Here is a 15,699-nt window from a genome sequence, read left to right on the forward strand (position 1 = left end):
TTATGAAACTGACCTGACCCTGTAATCCTAGTGTCGTATGTATATTCTGGGGAAGGAAAGAACAATGTTTTAATAAAAACTAAATGAGCCCTAGTTCTGCAGAACTTCTTTAATACAGATGATGAGAAGCTCCCTCTTTACCCACTTTGCAGAACTTTGATCCACAATGTGACTAACCAAGTGACATTTAAAGTGCAAAGAGCTATGACTGGCTACATTGTCATGAATGGCAGTGCTGAAGCCAAAAGCAGCAATAATGAAATAAGCAGCCTAGGCTGAGACAGTCAGCACCAATAAGTGTCACACGCATCATTCTAGGTGCAGCACTAAAATAAGGTCTAGAGAAATTAGTCATCAGTGATGCAATCACCACAGTGAGATATCAAGAGCAAAGGCAAGAAGTATAACATGTGAGATAGGTAAGAAATTCCTCGGTACCTATGAGATACCCCTGGGGGATTGACAGAAATATTAAAAAAGAAAGAATACTTCAAAATGGGACAGAACCCTAGAAGGTACTCCAGTAAGGGTTATTAAGCAGTCAACATTTGAGTCTGAATATCAGTGTGATGTCATCTATACCCTCAAGCTAGAGAAGCCTAAGGATCTAAGGACTTCTGAGTAACACCTCCAAAATGTCCACAGTAAAAATTAACAAACTTGTTCAAGAAAAAGCATAATGATAAGCAAAATGGGCATAATCCAGATGCTGCATTTCAGTTCTCAATTGCACCTTAAAATAGTATCTAACACTGAATCCTATCCATCTAACTCTATTAACAGACCCAAGCATTGAAGCTTTTTCAAAATCTCTGAATCAGCCTTAATGTGCCTTCTTCATCCTCCATGTTTAATCAACTTCCTAATCGTGTTAGTTCTTGCTTTGAAACGTAGCTCTCACCCTTCCTCCTCTTCCTCCTCTTCCATATCCACTCTTATCACCTAACCAGTCTTCCTGCCACTCAGCCCTTCTCAACACATGGCCACTAAATTCAGCCTCTTAAAAACAGTGTTTTGATTATGTCTCTCTCCACAGAAAAATTTCAGTAGCTCCCTACTGTTTATACTAACAAAATTCAAGTCCTTAAACTATGTAGGCATTTTAGTCCCCAAATAAAATGTCCCAGTTTTAACACAATAAATAACTCAGTGTAGCAAAATTCTGCACATCATATCCAATTACATCCTACATATCTAAGAGAATTTCCCACCAAACTGCAATACAAATTTTCTACTCATTCTGGATCTCCTGTCTTTTATATACATAAAGATTCCCCAACCCAAGCATTACCTCATGCCCTAACATACACTATACCCTTTTCTTAAAATCTTATGTTCTCTTTTTCTTATCTTGCCAAATTCTACACATTACTCTGGACCCAGGCTATAAGGCCTTCCCAAAACATGGCAACCACACAGACTGTCCCTGTTCCATGCAACAATTTCAATTTGAACCAGTTATTCTGAAATATACCACTTTAGGGACACCTGGGTGGCTCAGTTGGTTGAGCAACTTCCTTCGGCTCAGGTCATGTTCCCAGAGTCCCGGGATAGAGTTCTGCATCAGTCTCCCAGCTCCACGGGAAGTCTGCTTCTTCCTCTGACCTTCTCCTCTCTCATGCTCTCTCTCACTGTCTCTCTCTCAAATAAATAAATAAAATCTTTAAAAAAAAAAAAAAAAAGAAATATCTGAAATATACCACTTTACACTACTGCTTTATCTATTTTATTTGTGTCTCCTCGTTTAAATAAAGTTCCTGAAGGCAAAAATCATGTTTTATATCCTTCATGTATACTACACAAAAGTAGCTTTTTCAGCTTTTAATTGGATTTTCATTCACTCCACTCAATGATATAATGCACATAAAATTATTGCCTATCTTACCAATTTCTTCAGGGTAAGTTTTGTGAATTTGCTTATTTTCATTTGCTTATTTTAAGGAGAGCCAGTCTATAATTTAAGTCTGATTAATTCTTACTGAAGGGTAATACAATGAATCAAATATCTCTGCCAAACAATGTTTCAGTGTAGCATAAAGAAAAAAAAATAAAATTTTTTTCAATACCTGAGGTAAAGTCCAAGTATATTTATGCATTCATTATACATATATTATACATATATACTTCCTCTTTAAGGAAAGAAAAGGGAAAAGTGGTATTTCAAGATTAAATGCCTACAGAAGATACAGGTGATACAATGTGATACAGGTGATACAAATGAGTGGAGTGAGCCTACAGGGAATAACAGGAAATGGAGAGACACATAATAAAAGACATCATTCTCCTTCCCAAGAAGGTAGCTATTATTTACTTAGCTCTGGCCTTGCTGAGTAATGGACAGAATGCCCAAGAATGGACAGATACTCTTGCCTTTCAAGAAAAGCCAGAATTTCATGAAGAAAAATTACCTAATTATTATATTGGGAAAAATAATTAAACATTTCATAAAAACTGTATGAGGCAAATGTGAGTCAGGTGGCTATAGTTTCTAACCTCTGTCTCATTATGTAAGGTACAAATTAGAAAAGGAAAAAGTTCTCAATGGTTGATCAGATGCTTAAAGTAAACAACTTTTTGGAAGTTTTGTTCTCTGTTCTGATGGCTTTTAGAATCAAGATGGTTCTTGTTTTTAGCTAAGTTCATTTAAGTGTGTCACACTAAATGAAACAGTCCCTTCTAATTTTGCTGAATTAAGATAGCATTTTAAAATAAATGAAAATAGATAGTATTAACAAATCAGTTGCTGAACTTAAGAACCACACTCCTTTTTCTAAGCAAGTCAGATACAGGTTGTTTAATCATAATTGGCACATATATACATTATAGAAATTTTAATATTTTTGAGATGTCTGAATTTTATAGCATACTAGCAAGAGAAAACTGTCTCAAAACAGAATAGAGAGCTCACAACATATGACAACTCTATAATGTGACATAAAGGTAACTGAAATCTCAACAGATATGAGCCCTGCAGAGTTCTTAAGAACAGCATATACTACTTTATCCTGGTAACTTCTTGAGAGTATTCATGTCACAACTTGGAAGAAATAATAACAGAACCAGACAGTCAAAGGATTAAAACAGATTAATAAAGGAATCAGAAAGAGAAATATGTCACTGGGAAGAACAAACAGAATTACACATTTAGAACAATAAGAAACTAGATAAGGAAGAAAAGACAAAATGGGAGAAAAAAAATTTGAGATACAGATAAAAAAATAACCTTTATATTTATTTGCGTATTTTATCACCAGGTTTTCCTCTGAGAAAGTAATTGATTTCTGTTCAGGTTATTCTACAAGAAGTACTAAGGAAGTAAAATAATAAAAGAGTTGGGGGACTGCTGCTGAATATTAAAACTTCAGGCTGTATGTAATTACACCTTCTGTGAATTTTTAAAGAAGTACATCATAGTATTTAAGAAGTGAGGTTTAAGCTCTGGTGTTAGACTGCACATTGATGTGCCACACACTGCCACTCACTAGCTATGTGTGACCTCTCTCAAAACACTTGATGCACTGTGCCTCAGTTGTCTCCTTGGTAAAGCAGCGACAGTAATAGTATCCACCTTGTGGGATTCTGTTAGAATGAGTGGAGACTATATGCATGCACTTGTACATACATATATACACTGCTTACAACAGTGCCCAACACAGAGAAGTCTTAGACTGATATTAAATATCATTACTACTCACAGTTGTATGGCAAGAGGGAAAACACGAGATACAGATGCACAAATGTGTCCATGGAGAATGAAGATGGTGGATTAGCCCAAATCACACATTACTATTATTATCTATTTCTGTCTTTTCACATAAATCTACCTCTCCTCATCCAAGACATTCTGAAGTCTGGTTACTTGTCTTATAACACCACCCCTTCCATACTTTTGTCTTAAAGGATAATTCCTACCAAGTGTTTATATTTATGGGCTGTGTATGATTTGAAGACTCACAGGCCTGCACGAGAGTTCACCACCCATTCCTAAATTATCCATTTTCTATGCTTCACCTCCTTCCTCTTGCCCTCAACTCACTCTCAACTTCTACTTCTTATCCTTCTCTCTTTCTTGGCTCATCATCACTGTCTAGCCAGCAGACACTCCCCCCTTGCCACCTATCTCTCTTTTTCTCAACCTCTCTCTCTCTTTTCTCCTTTTCTGTCAGGAGGAAAGTGGAACAGGGTAACTATAGGAAGACATGTCTATTGTTACCAAAGAAAATCCAAAAAGAAGAAGAAATACTATGTTAGTTCAAAGATGATACCATCACAGACTCAGCTTTAGATTATATCTCACATAACAGAATATAAGTAACTGTTTACCCACATTTCACATGATTACTTTTAAGAGTAATTTACCTACATTAGTATAGCCAAGCAATGAGCCCAAATGCCTAACACCTTAATTATTATCAAAGACCAATACCAGAGAAGAGAAGGGGAAACAAATAGCCAGATTGGCTGATCAGAGCGGGCAGATGACCCGATGATTAATTAACAACTTAACTCCCATCATTCTTTTTACAGTAGAATTGCAACTAGCTCCTCCCTGGAGCTGTATAAGAACACTGATGACCCAAAGACCTGTGTAGTAACACAATAGGTACCAAAATGCCCCAGCTCAAATGGAAGGGAGTCTTATTATGCACCAGAGAAGTGCACTACACTTCTCTATGTCTGTAGAAATACATGTTCATATTAAGTAAGGAAATTGGGGGAAGACAAGAAAAAAAAAAAAAGATGAACAGGCTTTTATCCTCACATAAAAAGAAAATAAATATTCTGAACTTGGCAGAAGTCTGTAATGGAGGTTCTTAATTGAGGGAGAAAAAGCAAAAGAAAAACATTACACTTGTGATTCCTGCATTTATATTGTAGTCTGCATGATTTCAAACTTCAAATAAAGTTAAACACAATTAAGTTAAGCAAATAAAGAATATTAAGTCAAAAGTCACAGTTGGAAATAAGCATGTATTACTAGAACTCAAGCATCCATCTCTGACAGATATCTGCTTAACCTGTTTTTACAAACACTTCATACAGAGCTAGATGAATGTTTCTCCTCTTTTTCTTCTACCTTACTCCCCTCCCAATACTTTCTCCTCCTTACTGGCTTTTTATTTTATGGTCAGAGGTTAAACTGCTAACCCTTCACCTTCCAGGAAAGTTTTTTTTCCTCTCTCATAAAAGGTTTTTCACCGTGTGCAGCAGTCGGATTAGCCCCTCTCCTCGAGAACAAAAGCTATGTCTTTGTCTTCGTGGTTTGGGCACAGAGCCCCTACATCAGAGGAAGCTGCTCTACTCCACATGCACAATAACAATATTGTGAGGCCCCACGAAAGCCTGGCCTCTCAGTGTCTAGACTCTTATCCAACCAGCTAGCTGAAGAGAAAATCCTGTCAGGCACTCAGCTGAAAATTCACTAAGGTATCCTGTTGAGAACCTGAAGAAGATGTTATTTGACCATACGGTAAAACTTTCCATTGTTTAACATAAAGATAAGAGAAAAACTTTTGGAACTCAACGCTTTAACAATCTTGGTCACGAATTCACACATGGGTCAGTAGATGTATTTACTAACATACAACCCCTTCCTCTATACACTCTCTTAAAATACACAGGCTTATTTATGACATTCTAATCTCTTGCATTTAAAAATCTGCCTAACTAAAGGATACATTCAAAAAATTGCAACAGATTTTTTTAATTTTTAATTTTATTATTTTTACATTCACTAGTTCTCATCAGAAATTTTACTACTGTATCACTGAAGGAACTGGCTAAAAGAAAGCCTGTCTTTTCACATTTCATGATATTTATCTATTTTACAAGTTTTTAAATGTTGAACAAAGGAAAAATAGCAAACCACAAAGCAGGCACTTGATTAAAATTTAGAAATGGAAGTATAATGGTACATGAACCAAACCACACTTATAAAAATCATTTGTAATTTTTTTAAACCTGTAAATATTAAATACATAAAACAAATTTATATTTGACCATATCATAATAATAAAAGAATTCTCTCAAGCATGTGAAATTATGGGTAAGTTCATGAATATTTACAATGGCTGGGGAGAAGACTGCAGTTTTTAAAATATACATAATCTTATAATTCGTATCTATGACAGCAACCAATATTGAAAATTATTAAGACTACATTATGTATGATTAAAACTGTTAAGTTCATACTGAAGTCTGAAAGTGAATGCACAAAAATAGATGTTTTTATGTTATTGATATGAAAAAAGAATAATCTTTTTACTTTTTTGAAATTGTTCATAACACACTATACTGATAATTAAAAAATAAAAGAAATTACAGAATAAAAATGGGATGGGTAGCAACTAATGAGAGGTGTACTACCACTGTATAAAAAATTAAGGAATAAATAATTTCTGTTAAATAGCCTGTAGAGCAATATAAAACAATTACCCAAATTTTAGAAGAAATACAAATGTGCTTTTGTAGAAACCTATAAAGATGATTATTAGCCTGACAACTTCAAGAGATCATGACCAACAATTTTAACAAAAGAAATATATCTCTTCTTGGGACATCTTCTATACTCAATGTAAAATGGGTATTTAGACCTTTATTAATTTATAAAAATAATATTGGAAAATATAGGTTGTAATAACTAAAAGGAACCCTCTCTCTACAGTTCATCAGCTACAAATTAGTAATTTTATTGAATTTGAAGAGTGAAAATTTTGATTTACAGGGAACCAAAGATATTATTTAATCTAACCCACTCATTTTGAGACTCAAGAAGATTAAATGATTTGCCCAATTCTTTTATTTTAAACTGAAGTGATAAATTCTATATTTTGTTATAGAAATTAGCCCTGAGATGATTGATGGCAAATTTGTTACTGTAACCTTTCTCTACAGATGCCCACACTCCGTGCCCACTGTATTGGAATGCCTATTCATTAGCTTCAACACTCTACTGATCTCAAATATTTTTCTGTTTTCCATGTTTTTGTAGTACCACTCATTCTGAAAACAGCACCCTCTTTTTTGTAACCATATACAGTATATACCCAAGCCTCTATTCCTGTGAATGTCTCTTTGAGACTTACTTCATCAATGAGATTTCTCAATAGAAGCATTCATGCACAACATCAGAAGTCTGTGACCACATCTCTTGATAACCACTCAGGATTGTCTATTTACACATTTGAAGGCTTATTATCAGTCTAAATCATCCTTAGTCTTTTTCATTATATGATAATGTTAGCTACTCTTAGCCCCTGCCCACCGCCAACCACATCCCAACTGTTTTGACAGAGGCCTATAAGAGACACTGCCCTTCTCCTGCAACCAGGTATCAGGCAGCATATCAATGTAACTGCAACTACTCCCACAGAGTAGTGGGATTCAGACTCTGTCAACTGCCTGTGTTTAAGTAGCCGGATCCATGCACCACCATAGCCCTATTCCTTAAGACAATTACTTCAAACTTTCAAATACGTAACCATAACCTGGGAAAATTTTTCAAAAATGGAGATTTCACTTCTACCTCCCTTTTCCCATAAAAATAATCTAAAGTATGACCCAGGAACCTGATTTCTCAATCAACGAAACAGTAGCTCCAAAAAGCACACTAACAAACATAAAAGCAGCTCTCTTCTCAAAAATTTGTAGACTTCCATATAGCAACATTCCAACTAGGAGGCATGACCAAACTCCAAAGGCCTCTCAAAATATGGAGATCTTTGCATTATTGTTAAATGTGTTTGCCTCTACAACTGCATCACAGGAGATTCTACTTACTCATTATAATAAGAGTGCAGCCATATTCCTTATTAGTTTTTAGGCCTTTCCTTAGGTAGACAGCAAAGATATTCATAGAGGTAATAAGAATCTAGTTTACTAAAGGTTGTAAAGCTTCAAGATTCCAATTATGTAAAAATTGGTAAATTTCAAAATAAGTATTTAGAACTCAGCTTTTAAAACTGGGCAGGGGGGGACATGTGTGTGAGGGGGGCCTGGCTGGCTCAAATGGCTGGACAGCCAACTTCTTGATTTCGGCTCAGGGTATGATTCCAGAGTCATGGGATTGAGCCCTGAGTCAGGCTCCACACTCAGCGGGAGGTCTGCTAGAGATTTTCTCTATCACTCTCTCTCTCTCCCTCTCCTTCTGTCCTTTCAACACTGCCCCCCCACTCTCTCTCTCAAATAAATAAATCTTTTTTTTTTTAAAGGTCTGTCTTCCTTCTTGTGTTGAGTTATGTATCTCTGTTCAGCCTAGGTAGAGCTGAGTTTTGCAATCACCTAGTCTTTGAAGAAATAAAGCATTACTTAGCTCTAATGGCATAATTCCCAGTATTCTGCTGAAATGGCATTAGAAGGAAAGAAATGAAATATGGATACTAACTTGAAGAGTACCTAACCCAGCTCATTCTCTTCTAGCAGGATCTGATTACTTCCTTATAATTTATCTTCTCCACTTACATTCCCTTTCAATTGCTTTTATACTAATTTCTTTGATGCCTGTTTATTACATTTTCTCTTTTCTCTGATCCAAGATGAACTAGCAAGCATGAGTACTCACTGTTATATAACAGGAAAAAAGAGTATCTAATATAATTACAATTGGAGGGGATTTCATTACAAATTATTTTGAAACAATGCTGAATTTTTTTAAATGCTGAGTTTAAATGCTATTTTTCTCATTTGGGCTTATAAACCTTTGCCTTTCAAAACCAAAAATAACAACATTAAATCTACAAAGGGAGCGACAGTCCAGGTCACAACAATTCCCATACCCAGGGTGGGGACCCAGTAGCCACATCCATAGTTGGTTAAGCTGACCCCAGGCCAGAAATGAATAAGCCAAACACATGACCTAATCTGGACCAGGCTCTCTTTTATAGAAGTTGGATTGTGAAGCTAAGAAACACACAAAATGGGAAATGCTAGTACAATGTCACTCTTTGGCAGAAAGATGACAGATCTTCAGAACTATTGTGGTAACCTATTTCCAAAAATTATTTGTCCTATTTATGTAAGTTACTATGTTATATAAGTTACTAAGTTAAAGCAGCACTTTTACAATCTATAAACAGGACACCTGCTTCTAGCCAAGAGAAAGTAACAAGGACTGGATTTACTTCCATCTTTAACAATTAAAAATCTGGAAGAAAATACAAAACAATTCTCAGACATCAGTCAGGGCAGGACAATGATCCTGGACAGAGAGAAAACAAATAAGGTAAGCCTTACAACTGTTGCCAGCTCACTGTCTGGAGACTTCCCAGCATGTTGCAAAAGAAGAGAAAACCCAGGAAGGAGCTAGTGGTCTCCTGAGATGAGGAGATGGATTTTGGAGGCTGAGAGGCCAAGGCAGCTAAAGTGCACAGAAAGAGTACTGGAGAAGAGAAAGCTGCACAGAAATAGAGCTCTGAACATCTGTAGCAGGTCACCACCCACCCCCAACTCCCCCATCCGGCCTAAGTCTTCAATGGAGTCCTCATCAGTGGACACATACGAGGAAACTACCCAAAGCTGGAGAAAGGAAATGCACCCATGATATTTAGAGAAGGGACAATATTCTGGGTCATAAAGCAAATCTCAATAAATTTTCAAGGATTCAAGTCATACACTGTCTATTCTCTGGAAGTATATTATTAAAATATAATGGAAAGATCATTAGAAAATCCCTTAAGTATCTGGAATTGAAGTAATACTTTTTTAAATAACCCATGAGTCAAAAAAGAAATCAAAAGGCAAACTAGGTATCTTGAACTAAATAAAAATGAAAAATAATAAATTGAACTTTACCAAAATGAAGAATTCATCTCTGTAAAAGAAATTATTAAATTAAAATAAGGGAAAAACAAGACACGACTTGGAGAAAAAACTTGGAAATCCAACAAAGAAGTTGTATCCTCTGTGCGTGTGTGTGTCTGTGCATTATATATAAACTCCATAGACAAATGATTTGAATAGAATTTACACCAAAGAAGATATACAGATGGACAGGAAGCATATGAATTCATTCTTTTTTTTAAGATCTTATTTTTAAGTAATCTCTACACAAATGTGGGGCTCAAATTCACAACCCCGAGATCAGGAATCACATGCCCTACCAACTAAGCTAGCCAGGGGCTCCCACATGAATTCATTCTAATAGAACATAACCAAGTTATGTTCAACATGCTTCCACAAATTTCTGAGAAATCAGACCTTTATCTGAAAATGATATAAATAAATTTTATTTTATATAAGCAATTCAAGGAATATTAATATATACATATATATGTATACATGTAAGTACATGTACACACACACATCCCAATATGGCAATATCATAAATCAAATCCAACTTTATAACTGGAAGAGCATATAAAGGAACTATGTATGTTCTCATATATCCATTATTAACTATCATATATAGATAGATAGATAGATTAACCATCATGTATGAAACCATACATAGTTGTTTCATCAGAGTCTATGATATTTTTTCCAAAGCCCCTGATTTCCATTGGGGAACTATGTGGTACCAAGGAAGTTACATTACTCCCAACTCCAGGAGTGGAGTCCAATCTAACAGAACATAACTGAGTCTACAAATACTTCTACCAATTTCTAGGAAATCAGACCTTTACTTCTAAATTATAATGTATAATGTGCTAAGATACTGTTAAATAGCTCCATTCAATTGAACTTGTGTTTCATTCAGGTTTGGGCATATAACTTAATCATGAATGCCAGAGAGAAAAGTGTGGAAGTTTCATTAGGTTGGTCAACGTGGGTCTCACTAATAAGCAAAAAGTTGAAGAGAGTAATTAGTTGTGCAGGTATCTTAGGGAAGAGCATTAGAGGCAGAGCGAACATTAGAGGCAGTGCACAGGCTTAAAAGAGTATTTTTGACGTGTTCCTAGTACAGAAAGGAGGCCAGTCTGGCTCTAGTTGAGGGAGGAAGAGTAAAGGAATGGTAGAGGTTATAAACATAAAAAGAGGGGATTTGGACCAGATTATATAGGACTATCATAGGTCCCTGGAAAGTTTTTCATTTTTATCTGAATGATTTGAAAAGTCAGAGGAATGGAAAAAAGAGAACAATTAGCAGGACAATACATAGAACACAGACATACAAGAACCAGAAAACTGGTTCTTGAAAAGCCGAGGTTTGGAAATTTAGGTTGTGAACAAATTTCTATTACTATATTACTACATCCAATGTGTCACGCTATATATTGTGCAAACTCCCAAAAGATAAAATCCTTGCCTTTGGTGAGTTGATAACCTAGATGAAGAACCAAAACACAAATACACTTAAAATGATAGAATGGTTTAACTTCAATGAGTTTTAGGATGGTTAGTCTATACCTTTTGTTTAACCAAAGGAATTTAAGCCAAGAAAGGGGAAATGATTTATGCAAGGTTGTATAACCAGTGTTGGTTCAAGTAGAACTAAAAATAAGTTATTTTAGATTCCAAGTCAAGCAAAACAACATTACGACGGATGAGCTGAAGAAAAGACTATATTTATAAAGCACGTTTGCCAAACAGGTAAGCATTTTTCACATCCACCCGATGTTACAATTTCCAAAGAAACCAGCTACTTAGCCTGCCCCAAAGATCTGCCCTACAATTCTAAGGGAAGGAGTGAAAGCCAAAGCTGATACCTATGTTGATAAGTAAATCCAATGGATCAAAAGATAAAGAGCTTTCTGTATTCTGATTAAAAAAAAAGAAAAGCATTCAAAGCTTTTCATATAAAGACTGTATTTTCTCTCTAACAAGGAGACTTTGTTTTCTGGAATTTCTCAAGGCTACAAAGAAAAAGAATTAGGCAAGTAAATCATTATCCTATGTGTTGATAGAGCTAGCCTCTTCTCAAATCAAGTACAAACATCACTGGCTGGTGGAAAATAACATGTTGTGCCAAAAAGCCCTCCCACTAAAGTAGTAGTATTTCTGAAATACTCTGAGATACAGTAACCAATACAACTCAAGAATATATTCCAGTCAACATTTCCAACTCATTCCAACTAAGAACATATTACCCAAATAAGTATATAAGGTGATTACAATGGTGCTACCCTTATTGATACATATTAATAAGGTAAATAATCATTAAAGCAGTTTTCTACCATTAACATGATTTAAAGTAGATTCTAATGTCAGAATACTAATATCTATAGTACAAGTCTAATATGAGAATGTGTCTATACAATGCTTGACAAGTTTTTACACAATCATTTAAAACTAATTTATCAAAATGATTATTTAAAATAAATAATTATGGACTAAAATAACACACAAGAAAAATATTTTGTATGCCTTTACTGAAGAGTTGACTATTAACAAAAACCATTCAGCATAGTTGCAAATACTTAGTAATCACACAGAGAAAGTTAACAACTTTACCACTTGTGCAATCTCATCAGATTAAGAATTTAAATTTTCAATTTCATGATCCCATGTAGAAATCAAAGTATCTCAAATGGATAAAAAATGCACACACTCAAATAAATAAATAAATAAATCTAACTTGAGACCCACATATATGGTAAGCAGAAAGAGCACTAAGCTTTATTCAGAGACCCAGTTTTCAGTCCCAGGTCTGCCACTTCACAGCTTTGGAACCTTAAGTACGAACACTTCAATGAGCCTTCATTTCCACATCAGTAAAATGGAAATAGCTATTGAACCTAACACAGAGAGTTGCTGAGAAATTTAAAAGTAACTTAAAAGTGATGTGTGTAAACTTCCTTTATGACCCATGAATTACTATATAAATTTAAATTATATAGAAATATATTAAATATAATACAAAGGCACTATGTTGAGTTACAGTAAAAAGTAGTCCAAACATAGAAGTCTAATTTTTACTAATTTCCCTAGTGATTACTTTTTCTTTCAAAGAACTCAACAACAGTTAATAAAAAGCTTTATGCTACCAACTTCAGGCATATGCTTACACAGAAGTACATAACTATAAACCAATCTGTCATATACCATCCACATTCTCATCATTATCACGACGACTTAAAGGGACAGCATTTTTCCACTTCAGTATAAACTCTGTACTTCAGTCTCATATTTCTACTGTCTGTTCTGTGGAACATGACATATTTATTGAGTACCTACTCATATAATAGTCTAAAGAATAAAAAACAGTAGAAAAAAATAAGATCTATGACTTAAATAGTCTGGATACCATAATATCATACACGCATAAATATTTCAATTAAAGTGATACCAAGTCTTCCACTTTGGGCCATGAGGCAGTAACGAGTGCAAACTAGCCAGCCCTCCATAAGCAATGTAAAATAAAACTGTAAAAAAAAACATTTGAAACAAATGGTTTTAGATGTTGAACAATAGGCAAAGCAGGACTGTGGTCCCTAAGTAAAGGAAAACACACAAATGAACACTGCATGAACTTCTCCCTGTCTTTCTCTCTGGAGGCACTTATGAGACTAGAGCACATAAGTGAACAATATGTTTTGTTGAGCAGAGAAAGAAGAGAATAAAGTTGAGGGATGCAGCAAAATGGGGGGGAGGGGGCGCTAGGATACCAAATGCAAGGAGCTCCAGAAATATACATAAGGGTAACATTAAGCCTTTAGCCAAACACTAGTTTGCACATGCCCAAAGTGACACTCTACAAAACCTGGCAAGAAAGAGCTAAATGGAGATTCTGGATGTCACATAATACTGAGAGATATAGCATACAGATAAAACGACACTGAACACCCAAGGAATTCAACTGAGACTACCATAGAAAGGTTGCACTGTTGGGAGATAATTCTAGGGGTCCTTCAACCTTCTTCACTTCTTGAGAGCAGAGGCATGGAATAGGTTTTGTTCCAGACCATTTTTTCTAGGATGTTTGATTAATAAGACATATAATCACTAAAACAGTTTTAAACTATTAATATGATACTAATATGATTAAAGCAAACAGCCTCAGAAGACAGAAGCTGTCTCCAACCAAAGCAAAGGGCACATTAACTTATAGCCTGGGAACACAGAGATCTCCCTCCAGGAGCAAAGGGAAGGCATGCTACTGCACACTGTACACTATTTGGGTCCTCTAAGCTCATAGTTTCTCTCCTATAATATGACCAACTGCATTAACTGGCATCCATGTAAGCCCAACCACACCACCTTCATATAATTTAGGGGCAAGGAAAACTGAGGCAAATATACTGATGCTCCTGTTGCTGCATGCACCGTATGTGATATTTGACCACATCCATGAGTGTAACAAGCTAACTACTACTTAAATCCGGTAAAATCTCAGACCCCATATGTTCTAAACATATACCTTGGAAGTTAAAATACTCTAGACCCACCAAAACAAACATTAAAAACAAACCTTGAGGGGCACCTGGGTGGTTAAAGTCAGTCACCCAGTCAGAGGTTAAAGCCTCTGCCTTCGGCTCAGGTCATGATCCCGGGTCCTGGGATCGAGACCCACATCGGGCTCTCTGCTCAGCGGGGAGTCTGCCTCCTCTTCTCTCTCTCTCTCTCTCTCTGCCTGCCTCTCTGCCTACTTGTATGTCAAATAAATAAATAAAATCTTAAGAAAAAAAAAAAAAAAACCTTGAAAGGATCAAGCTGATCTATCAAAAAAAAACTGCTAGCCCATGAAAACAAAAACCATTTACTAAAAGAAAATAACAAACTTTAAACTGCCAATAATACGATCTCCACAATATTTACTATATAATCTAAAGCTATCCCACATGCACAGATGCAATAAAATGTAGCTCATAACTAGGTGGGGAGAGGATAGTATGTAGAAACAAACTCCAAAATAAACCAGATATGAAAAGGTAACAATTTTAAAAGAGTTATATAGGAGGGAGGAGATGACCCTCTAAAGATATTTATGTCCTAATCCCTAGAACCCATCAATATGTTGGGTAACATCGCAAAGGTGATATAAGGGTGCTAATCAGTGAACCTTATGATAGGGGAGCATCCTGCATTACCCAGGTGACTCCAGTGCAATCACAGGATTCTTAGATGTGGAAGAGGGAACCATCAGTGTCAAGAGTGATAAATGGGAGAAGTTTATCACTGCCACTTTTGAAGATGAAAGGGGACCACAAACCAAGGAATGCAGGCAGCCTCTAAAGCTGAAAAAAGCAAGAAAACATTATCTGCTAGAGCCACGAAAAAGAAACGAGGCCTTGTTGACTGTGATTTTAGCTCAGTGAGACCCATATCAGACCTCCAGAACTATAAGATAATAAATTTGTGATGTTTCAAGCCACAATGTTTGTGTTAATTTGACATAGCACCAACAAGAAACAAGTATGTTATAAAAAATAGGCATAGGACTTAAAGGAAGACAGAATGAGTAAATAATGAAGAATCTCAGTGGAAAAATAGAAACTACAAAAAAGAAAAAAATGGATAATCTAGAATTGAAAAACATTATTTGAAATAAAAAGTTCACTGTATAGGCTTAACAACAGACTGGATAGTACAGAATAAAAGATTCTGAATACAGAATTAAAATTATACAAAGTGAAGCACAGAAAGAGAAAATACTGAGAAATATAAAACAGAGTTTTGTGATTAGGGAAACAATCTAACATACATGAATTGTAATCCTAAGGGGAAAAGAGTGAAGGGGAGGATGATCAGAAAAAGTTTGATAAACATAATGTTGGGCACCTCGGTGGCTCAGTCAGTTAAGTGTCCACCTTCGGCTCAGGTCAT

General features: G+C 35.5%; 1 protein-coding gene across 8 annotated transcripts in view; it reads right to left on the reverse strand.

The window, feature by feature from the left end:
- DENND1B (DENN domain containing 1B) overlaps positions 1-15,699 on the reverse strand; it is a 278,698-nt gene that overhangs the window by 226,647 nt on the left and 36,352 nt on the right. The window lies entirely within an intron of this gene.

Source organism: Mustela erminea, chromosome 17 (genome assembly GCF_009829155.1).
Source record: "Mustela erminea isolate mMusErm1 chromosome 17, mMusErm1.Pri, whole genome shotgun sequence".
Lineage (NCBI taxonomy): Eukaryota > Metazoa > Chordata > Mammalia > Carnivora > Mustelidae > Mustela > Mustela erminea.